The 20,631-nt window shown below is 40.3% G+C and overlaps 1 long non-coding RNA gene across 4 annotated transcripts in view; it reads left to right on the top strand.

The window, feature by feature from the left end:
• LOC125172365 (uncharacterized) overlaps window positions 1-14,087 on the top strand; it is a 29,157-nt gene extending 15,070 nt beyond the window's left edge. For all 4 annotated transcript variants that reach the window (XR_007154711.1, XR_007154709.1, XR_007154712.1 and 1 more), the window contains one exon: window positions 11,007-14,087. This is a non-coding gene — a long non-coding RNA (uncharacterized LOC125172365). The remainder of the gene's footprint in view (window positions 1-11,006) is intronic.
• The last annotated feature ends 6,544 nt before the right edge of the window (window positions 14,088-20,631 follow it).

The raw sequence follows: 20,631 nt of genomic DNA, 5'->3' as shown, positions 1-20,631 counted from the left end.
AAATACCATTAACTGTTTATACAATCTCTTTCTGGTCCACATTTGAATTGTTTTTAGATCATTACTATTGCAAACAATACTCTACTGAACACCTTTGTAAATATATACTTGTGCACAAAAGAAAATATATCTGCAGGGTAAACTTCTAAAAGTGGAATGACTAATTCTGAGTTTACATATATTTACATATTGATAATTACCTCCTAATTTAGACCCCAACTTGTTAACCAGTGTAAACACTCAGCAGCAATGCATGCGAGTATGTTTCCCAACTGCTCCCATCGCTGGAAATTTGTTACCTCTGGGGTTCAGGGGAAGACTTTTACTTTTTGTTTTCATAGACGTCTGTAGTATATAGACATGACATAATGATGATGTTCCTTTTTGTAATTAAAAAAGATGAAAGAGATTAAGAACACTTGTTTGTAACTGTTTGGGGAATAAGATTCTACTTGCAAAGCAGAGCCCAGAATATGAGACCATTCATCAAAATAAGACCACAGAAGGGGACAGTCAGAGACAGAGCTCTGATAAGGGCAGGCTTACAGAGGGGAAAGGACTATGCCTTACCAGCTACCTACTGGGGAGCACCGGGGGAGGTAACCCTGTGCTAACAAGATCCAGCAGGCTAGAGATAGTTATAAATTTCTTACAGTGTTACTATCTCCCCACCCCCCATGAGATCGGGATGAGCCCTAGAATGAGAATTGATTTCTACAGGATACACTTACAAAGCAAGGAACAGTGGTCAAGCACTGCACTTAGTCCTCCTCTCTTGTACCCAAAGGACAATACAGTCTGCACTACTCCCTTTAAATTCTGCTAGAGTGCGCTCAATTCCTCTTTTTCTCACACAGACTGGAAAACTTGGATCTATGCCCACGTGGACACATTTTCTTTAGTATCCCACCCTCAGAATCATTACCGTAGAGAAGTGTTTCTGGGCAGGAATTCTTTGCAAAACAATATCCAGATTGGAGGGGAAAAAATCTGAGTCACAAGAATTTAAAGTCCTGTCTGGTCTGCTACAAGAGATGTTTCTGTAACGTCTGGTATCTCATATGCAATAGGCAAATAGGAAAATAATGCCAGTAAAACATGGAATTTGTGGAACTCAAGCATGACTATCCTGGGCAAGGACAGCGGGAATGACAGGAATGAAATTATAACCTTCCGTATGGAAGGAAAAACCTTTAGTGTATCTGCTGCTAAGCAGTAGTTCTTTCCATCGTATTTTAAGGAATTTAAAAAGAAGTGCTTAATTGCTAATGGTAGTGCAAAATTGGGCAAGCCCAATGAAATGCAATTTGACAATTCTAGCATTTACCCTTGCTTATGGGCTGAATTGTGTCCCCTCCCAAATTCATATGTTGACGTCTTCACGCTCACTACTTCAAAATGCAATGGTGTTTACAGACAGGACCTTTAAAGAGGTAATTAAGGCAAGATTGGGTTGTATGGGTGCATACTAACCCGATGTGACTGGTGTCCTTATTAGAAGGGAGATTTAGACATGGACATTACACAGTAAGAGGAAAGACCATGTGAGCACACAGCAAGCAGGTGGCTATCTGCAAGCCAAAGAGAAAGGCCTCAGAAGAAACCAAATTTGCCAACACGTTGATTTGGGATCTCTAGTCTCTAAAACTGGGAAAAAATAAATTTCTGCAGTTTAAGCTACCCAATCTATAGTATTTTGTTATGGCAGCCCTAGCAAACTAATAAATAAATCTTGGACACATAAAAAGGAAACAACATAATGAAAATTATTCATTGTGATAATGTTTATGATAGCAACAAAAATGGAAAGAACCTAATTTCCTTCCACTGGAGACTAGTCAACTATGGCATATGCACACAATGGGGTATGATGCAGCCATAAAAGACAGTGAGGAAGATGCTGTGACCTGATACAAAGTGATTTCCAGGATATGCTCTTATGTGAAAAACAGCAAGTACAACAGAGTGTACGTAACATACTAGTTTTTGTTGTTAGAAGGAAGGAAAATAAAAATATTTTTACAAAAAATAAACACAGGAAGGATAGATCCAAAACGATAGGCTACCCACCGTTAACCTAATGTAAGATAAGGGGTAGGTAATGAGCTAGATTAAATAGGGATGGGGGTGCAGTATCCCTGGGCGGATCTTTGTATTTAGTTTGAATTTTTGAGTTATGTAAATGTGCTGCACGTTAAAAAATAAATTAAACTGAAAAGACTGAAAGAAGCAAACCCTGAAATCAAAATAACTAGAAAAAAAAAGTAAACCTAATCATTTATCAAATTGGTAACATGACCATGCAGGCTAACAGAATTAAAGTAACTTTTGGACACAGTAATCTGAATGAGAGACAGCCTAAGGATCAAAAGATCAGCAGCAAACCTTGGAACTTAGTAGGTTTGCTGTTAGGATTGGCATTAGAGTACTGAAATTACCGTATTTGTATTGCGGGATAGAGCAAAAGAAAAAATCGTGTTGAGGGAGTTAGGAACTCGGGTCCTTCCTGTTTAGAATATATACACAGTGGGGAAAGGTGAGGGAGAACCCTGGAATTGGAGGGCGCCATGATGAATTCTGTGTCAGTAACAGTGGGCACACCTAGAAATTAGGTCTTAGTTTCTAAATACGATTCTTTACTCTCTTAAACAACAAGGCCCCCTGGGCAGATGGCCAATTCTAAGTTTGGAGCAGGGGAAGCGCAAGATGAGCCCCAAATATATAGTACCAGAAATCCAGGGCATGTTCAAAGACTACAAAAGACATGTCTAGGGGCTGCTGGGTGGCTTAGTAGGTTACGCATCAGACTTCAGCTCAGGTCATGATCTCTGACAGCTCGGAGCCTGGAGCCTGCTTCGGATTCTGTGTCCCCCTCTCTCTCTGCCCCTCCCCCCTCCCCCACTCATGCTCTGTCTCTCTCTCTGTCTCAAAAATGAATAAGAATTAAAAAAAAAAAAAAAGACATGTCTAAAGGACACAGGAGCAGTCCTGAGGGGGCTGACATTAAAAGTCCCTATGTCCATAGTGATACTAAAACAAAACAAAACAAAAAACAAAAGCAAGGGGAGGGAGGAAAGCTCTTCTTTACAGAAGAATGCCAACTAATATATATAGAAGGGATGATAAAATTTACATGTTTACCATTTGCAACCAGCAATACAATAATTGGTTCAGGTAAAGATCATCAGTAGTGGCTAGACTTACTGTGGGGATCATTTCACTGTATATACGTGTGTTGAATCATTATGTTGTACACCTGAAACTCATATGTTATATGTCAATTATATCTCAGTTTAAAAATAGAAGACCCCCCCCCCAAAAAAAAGGATTGTCAATAGTGAATGGTTATTGGAAAGCACAGTAGTCATAAATCTCAAAATATCACATCACAGATGGCTTATTCATTACAAAGAGAAAAGATGTCTTTACAATGAAGAGAGTCAGCAGATGGCACTTAACCAGGTGGTTAAACTTTGCACCAATGGGCAAATGACATTAGGTGTAGCTACTGTGATACAACAGAAAGTGTATACCACCACTTATGTAGCATATTTGTCAAAAATATTTAACCTGCATCAAAACTTGAGGAATCAAGGGGTGCCCGGGGTGGCTCAGGCAGTTAAGCGTCCGACTCTTGACTTTGGCTCAGGTCATGATCTCACAGTTTGTGCGTTCGAGCCCCACATCCGGTTCTGTGCTGACAGTGTGGAGCCTGCTTGGGATTCTCTCTTTCTTCCTCCTTCTCTCTGCCCCTCCCTTGCTCGTGTACACGTTCTTTCTCTCTCTCTCTCTCTCTCAAAAAGACAAAACAAAACAAAAAACCTTGAGGAAGCAATAAGAGCATCCAGATTATTGAACATCCTTCAAGACTATTGGCATGGGCTTTTGATAAATGTCATAAAATGACATTTTGAAAAATGTCATAAAAGTGTTTAAAGACTTGAGAGAGGGGGTCTGGTTGAGATTATAGTAAAGAGACATGGAATCTTAAATATAATCATAATCCTTGGTTTGATCCTGGGTTGAAAAAGATACAAGAAAAGGATATTATTGGGTCAACTGAGAAAATCTAAATATGGATTGTATATTAGGTATCAGTGTTTACTGGTGGGATAACAGTAACATGGAAAGAGTATAATCGTTCGGTGTTTCAGACACATGCTGAAGTACTCAGGGCTGAAATGTCACGATACCTGTAACTTACATCAAATCGTTCAGCAAATAGTTTCTTGTAGTCTTGTAATTTTAAGTTTCACATTTTGACATATAGTCTATATTGAGTTAATTTCCAGTTATGGATCAAAGTTCACTTCTTTGCATGAGTGTAAAATTGTGCCAGCACTGTTTATGGAAAGACTATCTTTTCTGTACTTAATTGCCTTTGAATCTTTGTCAAAAATCAATGGGCCACACAGGTGTGGGTCTACCTGTGGCCTCTCAAATATATTGTCTACTTATTTTCCTTGATGACTATGGCTTTACAGTATGCCTTGAAGTCAGGTAGTGTAAGTTTTCCAGTTTTGTCTGCCTTTTCAACGTGTTTTAAGTATTCTAGAGCCTTGTCATTTTCATATCAGTTTTCAAATCATCTTGTCAAATTCTACAAAAACAAAACACAAAAAACCACTGTGGGTATTCTGAGAGGGAAAGCATTGAATCTGTTTATCAGTTTGGAGAGAACTGACATGGTGACGACATCAGATCTTCTGATTCATGAATGTAGTGTAATGCTCCAATTACTTAGGTCTTTTAAAATTTCTCTCAGCAATATTTCGTAGTTTGTGGTATACAAATATTTGAACATCTTTTGTCAGATTTATCCCTATTTCATATTTTTGATGCTATTGTAAGTGGGATTTAAAAATTCTCATTGTTACTGGTATGTAGAAATGCAATTATATTTTGTATCTTGAACTTGTGTCTTGCAAGCTTGCTGAGCTCACTGATTAGTTCTAGTAGCTTGTTTTAGTTTCCCTAGGATTTTCTACACAGACAATGTCATCCATGCATGAAGACAGTTTTGCTTCTTTCTTCCCAGTTGGACATCACTTATTTCTTTTTCTTCCTCCTGTGCTGGCCAGAACCTCCAGGATAATGTTCAGTAGAAGTAGAACAGACATCTTTGACTTATTCCTGATTTTGGAGGAAAACCATTTAGTCTTTCACCATTAAGTATGATATCAGCTGTAGGTTTCTTTGTAGACGCTACTTATGAAGGTGAGAAATTTTCTTCTATTCTGAGTTTGCTGAGACTTTTTTCAAAAATCATGACTGGATATTGGAATTTGTCGAATGTTTTTTCCTCTATCGAGATGATCACAGGTGGGTCATCTTTTAGTTTAGGCTTGTTTTCTGTGAGTACTTTAAGGGTATCCTACACTAGCTTCTCACCTGAAGAACACCTGACAAAACTCTTGTGTATCCTTATTGTTATTTCTCTGTGTGTAAAACATCATCTGTCTCAGCCTTCTTTTAAGATTTTCCCTTTATCACTTGTTTTAAGTAATTTGATTATGATGCATTTTTGGGTTGTTTTCTTCATATTTCTTGTGCTTGAAATCCATTCAGTTTCTTAGAACTATGAGTTTACACCAAGTTTGAAAATATCTCAGGCATTCATTTTTCAAATATTCTGTGTCTGCCCCCCTGCCTTGCTTTTCACGGCTCCCAATTTCACACGTGTTTCGCCACTTGAAGTTGTCCCATGGTTCAACAACACTTTATTTCTTCCTTGTTCTTCTTTTTGTTAATCTCTGTGCTTCAGTTTGCATAGTTTCTATTTCTGCGCCTCTAAATTCACTCATCTTTCCTTCCAGGATGTCTCTTCTGCTATTCTCCCCATCCAGTGTATTTTGCATTTCAGACATTTTTGTTGACCCCCATAGAAGTTCAATTTAAAAACCATCTTTCATATCTTGGGGTGCCTAGGTGGCTTAGTCAGTTAAGTGTCCAGCTTCAGCTCAGGTTGTGATCTCATGGTTCATGAGTTCAAGCCCCGTGTTGGACTCTGTGCTGACAGCTCAGAGACTGGAGCCTCCTTCAGATTCTGTGTCTCCCTCTTTCTCTGCCCCTCCCCTGCTCTCTCTCTCTCTCTCAAAAATAAATAAACATTAAAAAAATTTTTAAACAGTCTTTCATATCTTTAATATGTTTGATATTTCTACTTATTTTTTGAGCATGTGGAATACACATATCATAGCTGTTTTACTGTCCTTATTTAGTAATGCTATTATCTAGGTCATTTTTGGTATTTTAAAAAAAATTTTAATTTCCTCCTTATTATAGGTTTTACTTTTCTGATTCTTAGCTTGCTTGGTCAAATTTTTAATTAGATTCCCAACTTTATGAATTTTATCTTATGAGATGTTGGATATTTTTATATTCTTAAAAGTGTTATAAAATTTTATTCTGGAATATGTTTAAAATATTTGGAAGCAGTTTGATACCTTTGGGTCTTGCTTTTAAGCTGTGTTTGGTGGGACCAGAACTTAGCCTAGGGTTTGTTTTTCCCCACTGCTGAGGTCGGAACTTTCTTTTGCCTAATCTCAGCCTCATGAATCATGAGGTTTTCCACTCTGGATGATGGGAATGGCCACTGTCCTGGCTCTGTATGAACCCTGGGACAGTTTGTTCTTTTCCTGTAAGATGATTCGTTCTCTGGCCTCAGGTAGATTTCTCCGCTCACATGCTTGATCAGCCATGGACTGAAATCTTGAAGGGGACCCTCTGTGGATCTCAGGTCTCTCTCTGTACAATTTTCTCGTCTCCAGTCCTCTACGATGAGAACTCCAGCCACGTTGACTTACCTGGACTCACAGCTCTATCTCTTCAGGCCAGTGTTTGTTTTCTATCACTCAGAGACCATTGGCCTTCATTGCTTGTTTCCACTAATCTTGAGAGTTATTGTTTCATGTATTTGCCCAGGCATTTATTTTTGGCAGATCTAGTCCCCAATACTCCATCTTGGTCAGAAGCAGAAGTCACATGTTATTGTTTTAATGCATTTTAAAATTTCCCCTGAGGCAGCCTCCAGCTGATCTGCTTTCCTGGGCTTATCTTCCATGTCATAATTACTGTTTTGGTTAGTGCTCTGGTTACAAAACTGAAGATGTTGGCTTTTTTTTTTTTTTTCTTCCCATTTCCCTTTCATTTGAACATGCAGTTTATGGTATGTATTGTTTCTGAGGAGTTTGTATATGGTGGTATAGTAGTTACAACCTGCACAGTTTTAGACCCATCATAGCATGGGTCAAAACCTATGCTATGATTGGCATATATTTTAAGCAAAAGCAGAGACTACATAAAGACATATTTTTACTAACATTTTCAAAAATGAAACTAAATGGTCAGATCTTTGAGGGTAGGTTTCATTTTGTGTGAATCATTGTATTTTCCTTTCCCATAGTGCCCAGCACATTGATCCTCAAGACCATTTGTTGATTTATGGGTTGTCCAGGAATATATTATTTTCATTCTCATGATTATGACTAGCTATCATATATTAACTGTCTACTGTAAATTAGGTACTCTACCAGGCACTTTATACAATATCTAATTCAGCCTTCACTATTGCTCTGTGATACAGAGATTCTTGTCCCTCTTTATAGACAGGGAAATGGATTCAAGGAAGATTTAGTTTGCTCGAGTTCCCACAGCTAGTAACTGATACTATTGAGATTCTAAACCGAGGTCTGTCTGATTCCAAAGCCCAAACTCATTGCACTGCTTTGTCCTCTGGTTCATGACACATGACAAAGCTGTGGTTCTTTTCTCTGCTAGGAACTCTCTTATTTTCTTTCATTCTCTTAAAGAAGGGACTTTTTAAAAAGCCACTTTAGGACAGGACAGTCCAATGTACAGCGGAATTGGTTGAGTAAGCACGCACCTTGAGCTTTCCGAATTTCTGCATCAGGTTTGAGTCCAGGAATAGATTATGTTCAATAAACTAAAAATATGCCTGAATCCCTGTTTCCTTTTAAAATAACTTTACGGTTTCTGCCAATAGAGATACACTTACTCCTCAAGCATACTCTAGTTCTTTCAGTCATGACAGGAAATGTTGCTCACTCAGAGACTCTTTTCAGGGCTATGCAAGGACTTCTCTTAGGAAGGGCCTAACCTCGATGAAAAATGGAGTTTTGATCTCAAATAGTTTTCTTAATGATGTTGTGGTATGAGCATGCTCCCTGAAAGGGGGAGGATAAAATTATATCGACCTCACAATGGTGCATTTTATGGGCTCCCACATGTTGCCCCTCCACAACCAGGAAGCTAGATTTCATATAACTTGGGGGTTGGGGTTGAGCCTGCAGGGGCCATAAGCAGGGGCCCGTCAGTGGAGGAAGTCAAGGAACATGAGACCAGATTGTCCTCACCAGGGGAAAAGAAGCCCGAATTCATGGACAGGGCCCAAAGTTTATCTGAATTGCCTTCCATTTCAGTCAGGGTTTAGCATCAGGTCACTGGTGCCTATCACTGTGGCAACCAGGGGTTATTTTTATTAAGCACTTTGTGTTTGCCTAAGAGCTTTAAGTCATTAATCATCTAACTCTTGTTCCCCATGAGACTTTTGTGAAGCAAATGGGCAAGAAATAGCACAATTCTTATTTCACAGATAGAGAAACTGAAGCATTTTTGTTCGCCGCTATTACCCACTGAAAGAGTTAAAGCTGTGCATTAGAATTTGGGGGAACCAGGCCAGGCTGCTGATGAGCTTTTGTTTCTCCACAGAAGCGAGGTCTTCTGTTTTTATACAAAATGAACTTGCATAGTTTTCATTTTGGAAGCAACACGATCGATACTGAGGTGTACTGAAGGACAAAAACAGACTTCACTTCCTTTCACATAGTATGAACGTTTGACGGAGTTCCCACAAAAATTTTGGAATCCAAATACGCATTTAAGTTTAAGTAGTAAAGATTGTAAGGCATTGCTAATCTCGAGTTTTCTAATAAGAAAGAGAACATAAGCAAACGCCTCCAGTGTGGTTGTGAAGAGCCAAAAGTAAGTTATAGCTTGAAAGGATGGTGTGGGGATTTTGCTGCCTGCCATTAATATGGTGGGCTTCTTGGAAGAGGTGTGTTTTGAATTTTAATTAAAGAAGCAATATTTCAGAGATGGCATGTCCTTCCACTCAGATGAATTGAAATATCTTTTCTGTTTCTTTCTATGGAGTGTAAACACCACAAAAAATTTGTCAAATGTCACAAGAAGAAGGAATTGACCAAGAGGTCCGTGGGGCACATTTCAGAGTAATGGAGAGGAAGTGAAGAAAAGTTTTCTGACAGTGAGGTCTTTCAGATCTATTAACAAGGAGGTAGTTCAGGGGACAGATGGGTTAGGGTGGTAGAGGGAAAGGTGTCAGCAGAAGCCTTTTAAACCAGACTAGATGAAGCACAGAAAGATTACTTAAGGACTCAACATGCCCTCTGGTGGGGCTAGTGAATACAGTTAGGGCCAAGACGAATCTACTCCCTTTGGCATAAGACATACCCTGGATTCAAATCCACATAGAAACCATGACTAAAAGTCTGAGGTTCCTCTTTTTTAAAACTTTTAAAACAAGTCCTACCTTGTAAGTTGATGAGTGAAATAATAAAAAAAAAATCGCTAAATATTTACATGGTGTGTGGCACCAAAAGCAAATTTGGGTCATATTGGGTCTAAAGCTTAGACAATATTGGAGGCCATCTTTAAGAAAAAGAACACACACACACACACACACACACACACATACTCACACACACATACAAAGAAAATACACAATTCTGGTTTATAAAATTATATAGTAAAGCAAATAATTCGAATGAGAAAAGAAATAACAAATCACTTAAAAAAACCCACCAAACTGACAATAACCACAAACATCACAAAATCCAGGAAAATGACATGATGCTTAAATTTATTAACTACCTACAATACCTGTTTGGTGTGTTTTATGTGTATGTGTACACATACACAATATATATATGTGCTGTATATTCTGATGGCCTCTTCATTTGACAAAAATTCTGGAATATATACAGAGAATGAGAGCGTATTTTAACTTTCCTCAGTATGATTTGTCAAAATCTGTTTTTTATTATCAATAGTTTAGAAACAATTTTTTCAGTATCACGACTTGCTTGTAATGTCACACACAATTTTACGATTGTTGTCAAATCTGGGAAAAGTTCTAACAAGGTTTTTCACGAAAGAGTTAAGATTTAGGTAAGTCTTTCATGGACTAGCTTCTGACTCTGTACGTCTCAATTCTTGCTTTCCTCCTCTGTCCTCCTAATCTCAGGGCTGGGCATTGTAGAATGCAGTCACGTCCCAGCTAGCATCACCATGATACTCCAGCTCACTGAGTGAACAGCGGATAAGAGAGTTGAAATCCATTCCTACAACCCAGTGGCTAGCATCACCTATACACAAAAGTGATGTGAGCTACACAATACATCGCATGGCACTCAAGCTAAATGGATCTTCAACTCAACCCCAAAAGCCAGCCTACACAAAGGGAGAAGTGGCAGTAGGCAATTCAGTCACCAGTTAATGAATTAATGTCAAATACTTTAATTTTGTAAACTTTACAAAAACATATAACCATGCCCACACATTGCTAGAACTCCTACCAGGGCCTTGGAGGGGGCTCATGCCATTAGCTTCATGGTCAACCACCTCTATGTGTCATATGGGCATGCCAAACAATTCTGTCCCTCATATTGGCAAGTATTACTCAACGTGAGCAAAATAACGGTAGGGATTTGGGGTTACAAATTCAGGAGACTCTGGAAGGCAACAGCTTGTCCAAACACAGAGACGAGATATGTCTCCTTCAGCAACGGTGAGTCTAAATTAAACTGAGTCTTGAGGATGTGATGATGGCATATCAGAAGGAAACTCTTTGTTCCTTCTGTGTTTTCTGGGTGTTTTCCCCCAATGTCAGCTGGTTACACTTGAGTGTACAACTCCGCTTTGAAAGTACTGTGATTTACCTGACTCTGAACATATGCATCTTTCAGAAAATCCCTTCTGGGAGCACCATGATCCCCAGGGAGCACTATGATACCTGGAGGCGGTAGAGGTAAGCTGGTAAGTTTGTCAAACCTGCTTCAGGGACACTCCATGTGGTCCTGGGCTGAGATATTTTTGAAGCTGGTGCAAGCAGCAGTGGGGAAATGGGGGCCTAGTGGTATGGTGGTCATTCCAGAAATGTAACCCCTCAGAAACGTGCTACCCAGCCTCTTATAAGAAGGGTAAAACAAACAAAGCTGCTGCCTATTTGGAACATACGCTGGCTCCTTCCACATCTGCAGGACATTTAGCTCCTTGCATCTGGTAATGTTTGTGCAAATATAATTCCATATTCACTAATAATTCCTGGGGCTAAAGGCCCCCCCCTCGGGTAACCTTGTTAATATTCTCTCAAGGCCTGGTGTGAACGCCTCATAGCATTTTGATTAGAATTCAATCTTGTGTTTTTTTCCCTCTCTGTCTCTTTCTCCCTCTCTCCTCTCATGCTTTTCTGGCCCCCGGTTTCCTGGCCACCCACATCAGGAGACATTCTCCCTCCCTTCCACTCTCCATTCTCAGTTTCAAGGAATTTCCTTGTGTCAAAGGCAAAGTGTGATTGACATATTTTCCCCCTCTTAAGAGCAGTCATCTCGGTGTTTGATTTAACCATCTCCTTATGGGGCTCGTACAATCATTACCTGGGTGAAAAAGAGACCTCCTGCTCACCCTCGCGCTCAGACCCACGTAGCTCAGTATTTTTGTAGACTTTTAAATTGCTGCTCTCCTTCCTCTTTTTTTCTACCCTTTTCTTTCTTTTTGGTTGGCACTACCAAATGACTCCCTGGTGTGTTGTACCCTGAGCCGTAAGGGTTTTAGTTATCCGCCAACAGGTAGACCAGCTGCCTCCTGCCAGTGCCCTCAGCCTGCCAAGAAAAGCATTTGCTGCTCTTTAGATCTGGGGGAAAGAATGGAGATAGAATGAACTGTCTAGTTTTGAATTCACCGCCTTTAGGCAGGTTGTTTTCCTTTGGTGCCTTAGTCTTACTTGACCGGCTTATTTGTCACTCAGGAGAAGAAAACAGAAAACAGAAACAAAAGCAAATTAGCCGTAGCATGAAGAATTGTATTTAAACCCAAGAGGGATTTCTTGGCAGTGAAGTTCTTAATGTTGGAGTGATTCTGGAATGTAGGCCCCCTCTCTCAGGCTGCCTTATCATTGAATTACTGTGGGTTCTAAGGGTTTCTGCCTGAAGGGGCTGAACTAGATGACCTTGGAAGGTCACTTGCAGCTTTTCAGTTCAGCAGGAATCCCCATCTTTTCTGTGAAGGGCCACACTTCTCACAGTGTTAGAGCAGATTCTGTCCTAAGGGGATTGCTCATGTCTCTCTAGAGTAGCCTGAATCATATCTCCTGCCACTGATTGTGATAAGCCGCCTACTCAGAGCTCCCAATTGCAGGCAACTCTGTTGCCTCACAATAATTGCATTCTTCAGTAACCTCCTGTGCCCCAATCCCATTGTTTCAGAAGGAAACAAAGTGCTAGAAGATAGAGCCTTGCATTGGCAATAACAAAGTTGATGTTTTTTTTCCCCCTGCAGGAATTTGAGTGATGCAGTTTTAATAACATAGAAAGCTGTCTGTATATAGCTTTATAATTTTAATTCATGGTGCAAAGCGTTCAGTGTGACATTTCACTTCTAATCAGGAGTAATGGCCTGTATGTAGCGATTACTAAAAGCATTCTTATTAACATAGCGTGACGTAAATACTTGCTTGTTGTAATTATGATCTGTGTTACGATAAACAAAGCATGATGCCGACCAAGCAAAGCAGGCGTATGTTCTTACGTTGAGATTAGCAGCAGTGTGTGTCCTATACATTGTGCTTTGATTGACATTATATCTCATTGCTTTAGGAAAACTTGGCTGGTAGAGGAAATGCCTGTAACTCCCCATTGTGTACATACTCGTAAGAATCCATATCAGTCCGTGGTCCTCCCAGACCAGTATCTGAGTCAGAAAGTAGAATGATGGGATTCATTATTCCATGTGGGATGTGGAAAGTAATGATTACCCTGAAAAATACTGGCTCAGAAAGGTTAGGGTGGACTCCAGGACATTTCTAGGTTATCTCAATTTCCTAGTACAGGGTCCCAAGAGCCACTCATCAAAGTCAGGACCTGAAGCACTCATGTGGTTCACAATGTCTCTAAATCTTTCCTGTACCCAATTTCTATGTTCAACCTATATGGATGGAGTAGGGCTTCCTTTTATTTGTTGTGTATCTGCTTCTTTTAAATTCAAGGAGTTTCACCAAGTGTCGTATCCCAGAATTTGGTTAAAGAGTCTATGATTCTCCATTTCCATATCCTCCATGACTTGGAAAACTTAAATCAGATTTTTATTGCACACTCCACCCGCCCGTTCCCTCTGCCATTTCTTTCATCTTCCCAGATGGATAAATAGGAGTTTCCAAAGCTTGTCCTCATGTAGAATTCCTTCCTCTCCTCTGAAATTTTGTACTTGATGATATCCAGAAACTTCTTTCATACCTCAATCACGGTGAATGGTATTGCATATCTCAGTGCGTGTGGGTTGAGGCTGGGATTCTTTTGTTTTTCCAGAAGAGTAGATGTAATACACCCATGTCCTCCTATTCAGGTTTTCTGCAGTTTTTCTGTGTTTAAGGTAATGAGACCAACTTTATTAGATAATCACCATTAATAAGTTTAATGCCAATGTCAAAAATTTCTAATATCTTGAGAAGTGGAAACAATTTTGAAATGAAAAGTTATATGGAATGCAAAAATATGAATAAGTTGTAAGCTATGTGATATTTGGGGACCCAAGCCCTCCTCTGGTCTCTGAGGTACTCCACAAAACTAGAGAGTCCCATGCATGAAATGTGCTTTGAAAATCAGCGAGCTTACCAAAGTGAGCACCAACCACTGTTCACTTTAAAAAGCTGGAATTTAGGGGCACCTGGGTGGCTCAGTTGGTTAAGCCTCCGACTTCAGCTCAGGTCATGATCTCGTGGTCCGTGAGTTTGAGCCCCGCGTCAGGCTCTGTGCTGACAGCTCAGAGCCTGGAGCCTGTTTCCGATTCTGTGTCTCCCTCTCTCTCAGACCCTCCCCTGTTCGTGCTCTGTCTCTCTCTGTCTCAAAAATAAATAAACGTTAAAAAAAATTTTTTTTAAAAAGCTGGAATTTAGTCTAAAATGCATGCATTCACATTTCCTTAACCAATTCTTTCTTTATAGAACATATCACTTTGAAATGCATCCTTTATTTCAGGTCATTCAAATGTCCCTCAGGCTCACCTGCTCATGGTTATAAATGAGGTCACATACATGGTTCAGCACGAAGTTCACTGACGTGGTAACCCTCGCCTGTGGAACAGTCCCAGCCCACTTCTGAGGTGCTGCTACCCTCTCATGTTTCTCAGGGAGTCTCTAGAAGGTGTCGTGCTTGTGTCCCCCTTGTCAGTAAGGACAACTTAGATACCTGGTCTCTGAGCGTAAAGTAGTTCTGTTGCTCTAGAAAGCTCTGTGTGATTCTGCCCAGGCCAGTGCTTTCCAAGGTCACTGGTGCTACCAACCACCACAGGCTCTGGGTGCTGCCCAAGGGGGGATACACACCCTTTCTGTAATACCTAACAGCACAGCCAAGAATAGATTATAACACTGAATACCGGTTTTTTTTGTACAGCCCCAGATATATATCAAAATCACCCTTCAGCTGCCAGCTATCCATGCTTACATAGTCTGCTACAGGCCACACTTCTGCCCTGATACTGCAGAAAAGCTTTCCACCCAATACCCTTTCTGTCCTTATTGTTTTGTTCCAGAAAAACAATTTCATTTGAGATGGTGCTGAAGCCTGCTAAAAGAATATCTTTCCTGGCCTTTTTTGCAGCTGGGTATGGTCTTAAGACTGAGTTCTGGCTAACCCCATAGAGGTGGACTTCTGGGAGGGTTCCTTGCAGGGGCTGGTAAAACTGAGAGGTGCTTTTTCCCTTCCTGCTGCCTGAAATGAGTTGTGCGACGACACGGGCTATGGCGGCCATATTGGAACATGAGGTGGTCTTGAGGCTGGAAGCCAAATGCTAAGGATGATAGAGCAGAAAGAAGGTGGAGTCACTGATTTCTTGGGGAAGTCATCACAGCATCCTTGGAAGAATCGCTTCTGGGCTTCTTTGTGTGTGTTTGGGTGTCTGTAACCTGTAGGCAAACCTGATCACAGCACAGCAGCGATGATGAACCTGCTTTCCTCCCTTGCTGTGGGGCTCCTGGACTCCTGACCTGGTTGCATATGGCGGAGTCCAACTCCCCTCCAGTGTGTGTGAAAGCCCTTTAGCATGGCTGGACTCCTCAGAGCCTCTTCCCAAGAGAACCAGAGCCCAGAATGAAGTAATTCTCTCCTTACCTACAATCTAGGACCGAACTGCCAGTTTTTCATCTCCTCGCCCAGAAGCCTTTTCAGGATAATTGAGAATTATACTGATTATTCCTTTCAGAGCCTCTTCTCTGCCCACAGGGGTGTGACTTCACCTGCTGCTTCCAACAGTAAGCACATTGGGCCCAGTTTCAGCCACAGCTCAGTTCCTTCATCTGATAAATGGGGAAAACTTTAAATAAACACAAACCACAAATGGTTTTAAAATATACTCCTAAGTATTGGTTTTGGAATCCCTACAAGAGTGCTTCTTAAATTTTATTTTTGGCTCATCTAGTTCTTGGCTTATCCCACCCATATGTGCATCTCCTTAGATATAGAGCAACATATAGATATTAACCCAGAAAGGCACACACAGACTGTTGTGTTTACACAGACATGCACAGAGATTTTTATACCTACTACTGCATTGCTATGTATATCCTTTAGCATATATCCTGGCACATTGATATACAGGCTCAAAGGAATATGGATTGAGGTTTAGTTAATAAGAAATATAAGGGATGGGACAGATATAGCAACTAAAAAGACCAGGCAGATAGATTCCAAATGAACAAATGTGACTCATTTTAATGGCTTTGCAGTAATGTAATTCTGTGTGCCCCAGGGATAGGCCTAATGAGAGGCTGATTAGAAGAGATGGGCCTAATGGACAGCCGAGTGCTCCTGGGACACTGGTCCGTGTCGCCCTGGTCATTTTGATGGTCACTTCTTCATAGTAGAACTATCATGGGCTCTCATGAACTCCTTGATAGTAGCAGGGAAGGACAGTCTTGTTTTCCAGCTTCATCATAGGCACCCAGCAAGATTTGGAAATATGAATGATTAATATACTCGGCACGGACCCCTCCCCCCACAAGACTATCTGACCCTCACTGGGTCTGCACGCAGAAGGGAGAGAGCAAGCAAAGTAACTGCTTGGACCCAGGATATGGTAGAGAGAAAGGGAAGCTAAAGCCAAGCCTCTGTGCTGACATCTAACCCCTGGCCTGGGAGCTGGTGTGGGCTTTATACCCTGCCACAGTAAAGATTTCCTAGGATGTTGTGCAAGGAACAACACATCCATTGCTTTCTTGGAGAGGCTGCTCTGGAGATAGAGACAGACAGAAAGACTGAGACATTTTGTTTTTCTTTTCATATTTTCATTTTTTTTTTTCCTATTTACATCGTGTTCTCCTGCCCTGGTGTTTGAATATTTCTATGTGCTAACCACAGCCTGGCCCTGCTGTCTCTTAGCCAAATTACACACATTTCTGTCTTTTCATCTTTCTTTATGAACCAGCCTCTCCAGTCCATTTAATCATTTTGGCAGTTCTTTTCTGAATTCCACCCAATTTAAAAATAAGCTAAACTCTCCACCCCCGTGGATTGAAAAGCAGGCTGTTGTGAACCCATGGAGAGCTCCAGCCTTGGTTTGATGCGTATAAAGGAAAGCTATTCCCTTGTTTCAAATTCCCTATCCCACAGCCTGGAAAGGGCCGGCAAAGGCGAGGAAAGGGGCAGGAAACTTGGCTGGTCTAAGCTGGAGATCAGGATGACCGTGTTGGGGTTTGTTTTCAGATTTTCTTATTGATTGATGGTTGGCTGGTATAGGTGATAGTCAAATTTGGTTCAGAATCCAAAAGGTACAAAAGTGTGTACAAGGAACAGAAAGTATTGCTTCTGCGCTCATCACCTTGTCACCCAACTCTGAAGAAGCATCCAAAGTTACTTGTCTCTGTACCATTCCAGAGATGTTTTATGCACATGCATCCAATACGTATTTGTGTGTGCATGTGTATCACCCCATCTCTGTTTTTTGACCAATGGTGATACGCTGTATGCATTGCTCTCCTCTTTGGTCTTACTCTTAGCAATATATCTTGCAGATTTGGAGATTGGTCCATATTCACGCATAAATAGCTCCTTCCATACTTTTTATGCGTATGTATAAATGTGCAATAATTTTGTGGCCTGCAATTAATGAGGTTTTATATTCTTTGTGACTTTTTATAGTCATCAATAAACATCTAGGGAGCTTACCAATTTTTTATTACTGGCAATGCCTCTCTGAATAACTTACATATTTTGCACATGTGTGAGTAGATTTGTAGCATAAAATTCCTGGTTTGAAAGGTATGTGCGTCAGGTTGTCTTGTTCAAATCTGACTGATTTGTCAACTTATACACGCACCACTAATGTATGAGAATGTCTCACACACATACACACATACTCACACACATACACACTTTTTTTTAGAGCCTTGACAATCTTTTGGGGTGAAAAGTAAGTCATCTTTGTGTATCTGTTATGAGTGAGTTTGGTTTCTTTTCACAAACTTTAGAGCCATTTGAATTCCCTTTTCAGTGGATAGCCCATTTCCTTTCTTTACATTTCTATGGAGTTGGCAGAGTTCTATTGATTTAGAGGGGCTCTTCATATATTAAGGAGATTATCTCCTTGTGATGTAAGTTGCAGGTGTATTTTCCTGTTTGTCATTTTTTATATTTACATAGATGAATATATTCACACCTTTCATTCCATGATTCCTGGGTTTTGGTTTTGCGACATACTTAGAAGTTTTTTTCCACTTTGAGATTGCTTCTTAAAAATCCCATGGTTTTGAGGTGCCTGGGTGGCTCAGTCGGTTGAGTGTCTGACTCTTGTTTTCGGTTCAGGTTGTGATCCCAGGGTGGTGGGATTGAGCCCCACGTCAGCGCAGAGCCCAGTTGGGATTCTCTCTCTCTCTCTCTCTCTGTCTCTCTCCCTCTGCCCCTCTCCCCCACTCATGCTCTCTCTCTCTAAAAAAATTTTAAAATAAATTAAAAAAAATTATGAACATCCCATAGTTTCTTCTAGTATTCATATAAATGACAAGTAAATCAAATTTTATGTTTTTCCAGATGGCTGCCCGGTTGTCCCAGTATCACTTATTGAATAATCTATCTTTAATCCATAGATTTGAAATGTTACCTTTAAAATACATAAAATCTCCATTGCATTTGTACCTCTTTTTGAAATTCCTAATCTGTTTGTGTTATCTGTCATGCCAATATCATATTATTTTAATTATCTGTGGCTTCAAAAATTGATTTATTGTTTTTTCAAAAAGACTGGAATCCCACCCAACAAGACATTTAGTTATCGAGGTCTGAGTGGCAGAACTAGAAAGGTCGTCCGTCTTCTTCCTTCTGTTACAGATTACGTCATAAACTGGCTTTTATAAATTGGCTTCAGTTTATAAAATAATGCACCAAAATTTTTGTCTGATTGTTTAATAGAAATAATTCCCTTTATTACTCTTGTCTTTCAGAATTTTCCTGTTTCCCTTGTCGTTGTTTTCTTCTATATGAATTTTAGAATCAGGTTGCTAGTTCAAAAAAATCATTTTGGCATTCAAAAAATCAGGGTGTGTTAAATTTATAGATTTAGGGAAAGTAGGCATCTTTATGATGTTGATTACTCCCCCCCAGGAGTGTGGTATGCTTTTTTATTTGTCATGTGTGTTTCTGTGTGTGTGTGCTCATTTTAAAGTTTTATTTAAATGTTTCTTTAAAAGCTGTATTTAAATAAACATAAATCATGTCCATTTCATGGTAATTTTTTTGGTTGCTATTATAAATTGAGATCTCCCATCATCTCTTCTAACCACTTGTATGTGTGTATGCTTTTGCTTTCTGCTGATTGAAAAATTTTGTAATTATCAGGCACATTCCCAAATTCTCTTCTGTTCTGTTTCTCTTATGGGTCCTTTTAGGCCAGGGTTTCTCAAGCCTGTTCTATTGGCATTTTGATCCAAATAGTTCTTTGTTGTTGGGGCGGTGGGGGTGGGGAGGGAGGTATCATCCTGTGCATTGAAGGATGTTTAGCAGCACTTCTCAGATCTACTGGTGGTGGTCGATGGGTTGCCTCTGATTAAGAATCACTGTTCTAGTCCTTAATCTTGGCAAGGCCTTCATTATCCCCACCCACTCCCAGCCCACTGCTGTATGGGACACCATCAGGTCTAATCACGAGAGTGGAACTAGCTGAAGCCCAGTGTTCTGTGATATGACCAAATCATGCAGGTGATGGTTATTCACAGTTTGCAGCCAAGCCACACGTGGAAGTCAGTCACAGATACACATCTCGAGAATTTAAAAGTTAGAAGTAGTACAAACAGGGAGGCAGGGTCTTCTGCTTCCGTATCACACAGCTTTGATCTTAAGTGCATGGTGTTTGACATGTTCTCTAGCTGTTTAATGTGTGGTCACTGTCTTCTCAGTTGGCTTGAACCCTAGCATCTCAGGCTTGAAGGGGTATCATGTTCCTTAAGGCACGGCATTATGTCTTGTACCCTTTCAACTCTCTCAGCTATGCCTTTTGCCTTTTCTACAGTATTCACCACAGTGCTGGGTACATGGCAGATGTTCACTGAAGCTGCTATTTTTCAGCTTATCTAATATGTTTAGCCTGGCATACTTTGAGTTCTTCAGGGAAAACCATGTAGCATAGCAGGAAACATTTAATGTTGAAAATCAAAAAGACCTGCTTTCAAATCCTAGCTAGGAGTCATTAGATTATTAGCCATATTTACAAATTACCTGACCTGTGTGAATGTCACCTGCAAAGCAACGGTAAGTATACTAGCACTGTAGGGTTGCAGTGGACGTTGGATCAGATCACACGGAAGATGTACACGAGCACAGCAAGGGCACAATACGCTTTTAGTTCTCAGTTAAAACTCAGGCAATTATATGCGATCACTATTATTATCTTCATTATTATTATATGAAGACAAGTTCTTTACCTGAAGAATTAAGACTAAAACAATCTAAATTTCCTATTAAAAACTGCAAAGTAGGTGCGCTTGGGTGACTCAGTCAGTTAAACCTCTGACTCTTGATTTCGGCTCAGGTCATGATCCCAGGGTCATGGGATCGAGCCCCACATCTGGCTCTGTGCTGACAGCGTGGAGCCTGCTTGGGATTCTCTCTCCCTCTCTCTCTCTACCCCTCCCACACTCCCACGCACGCATGCACGCACACCCTCAAAATAAAATAAATGTAAAAATGACAAAGTATAAATTATTGAGAAACCGGTTCAATACTATTGCAGGTCAGATATTTCTGTAAGCAACATTCCTATTATTTCTTCTTTATTGGAGATAGAATTTTTTTTTAACTGTAATACCCAGCATTCCCTAGTATCTCACATCCA

Source organism: Prionailurus viverrinus, chromosome C1, assembly GCF_022837055.1.
Source record: "Prionailurus viverrinus isolate Anna chromosome C1, UM_Priviv_1.0, whole genome shotgun sequence".
Classification (NCBI taxonomy): Eukaryota; Metazoa; Chordata; class Mammalia; order Carnivora; family Felidae; genus Prionailurus; species Prionailurus viverrinus.
This window is presented reverse-complemented; position numbering and strand designations above follow the sequence as displayed.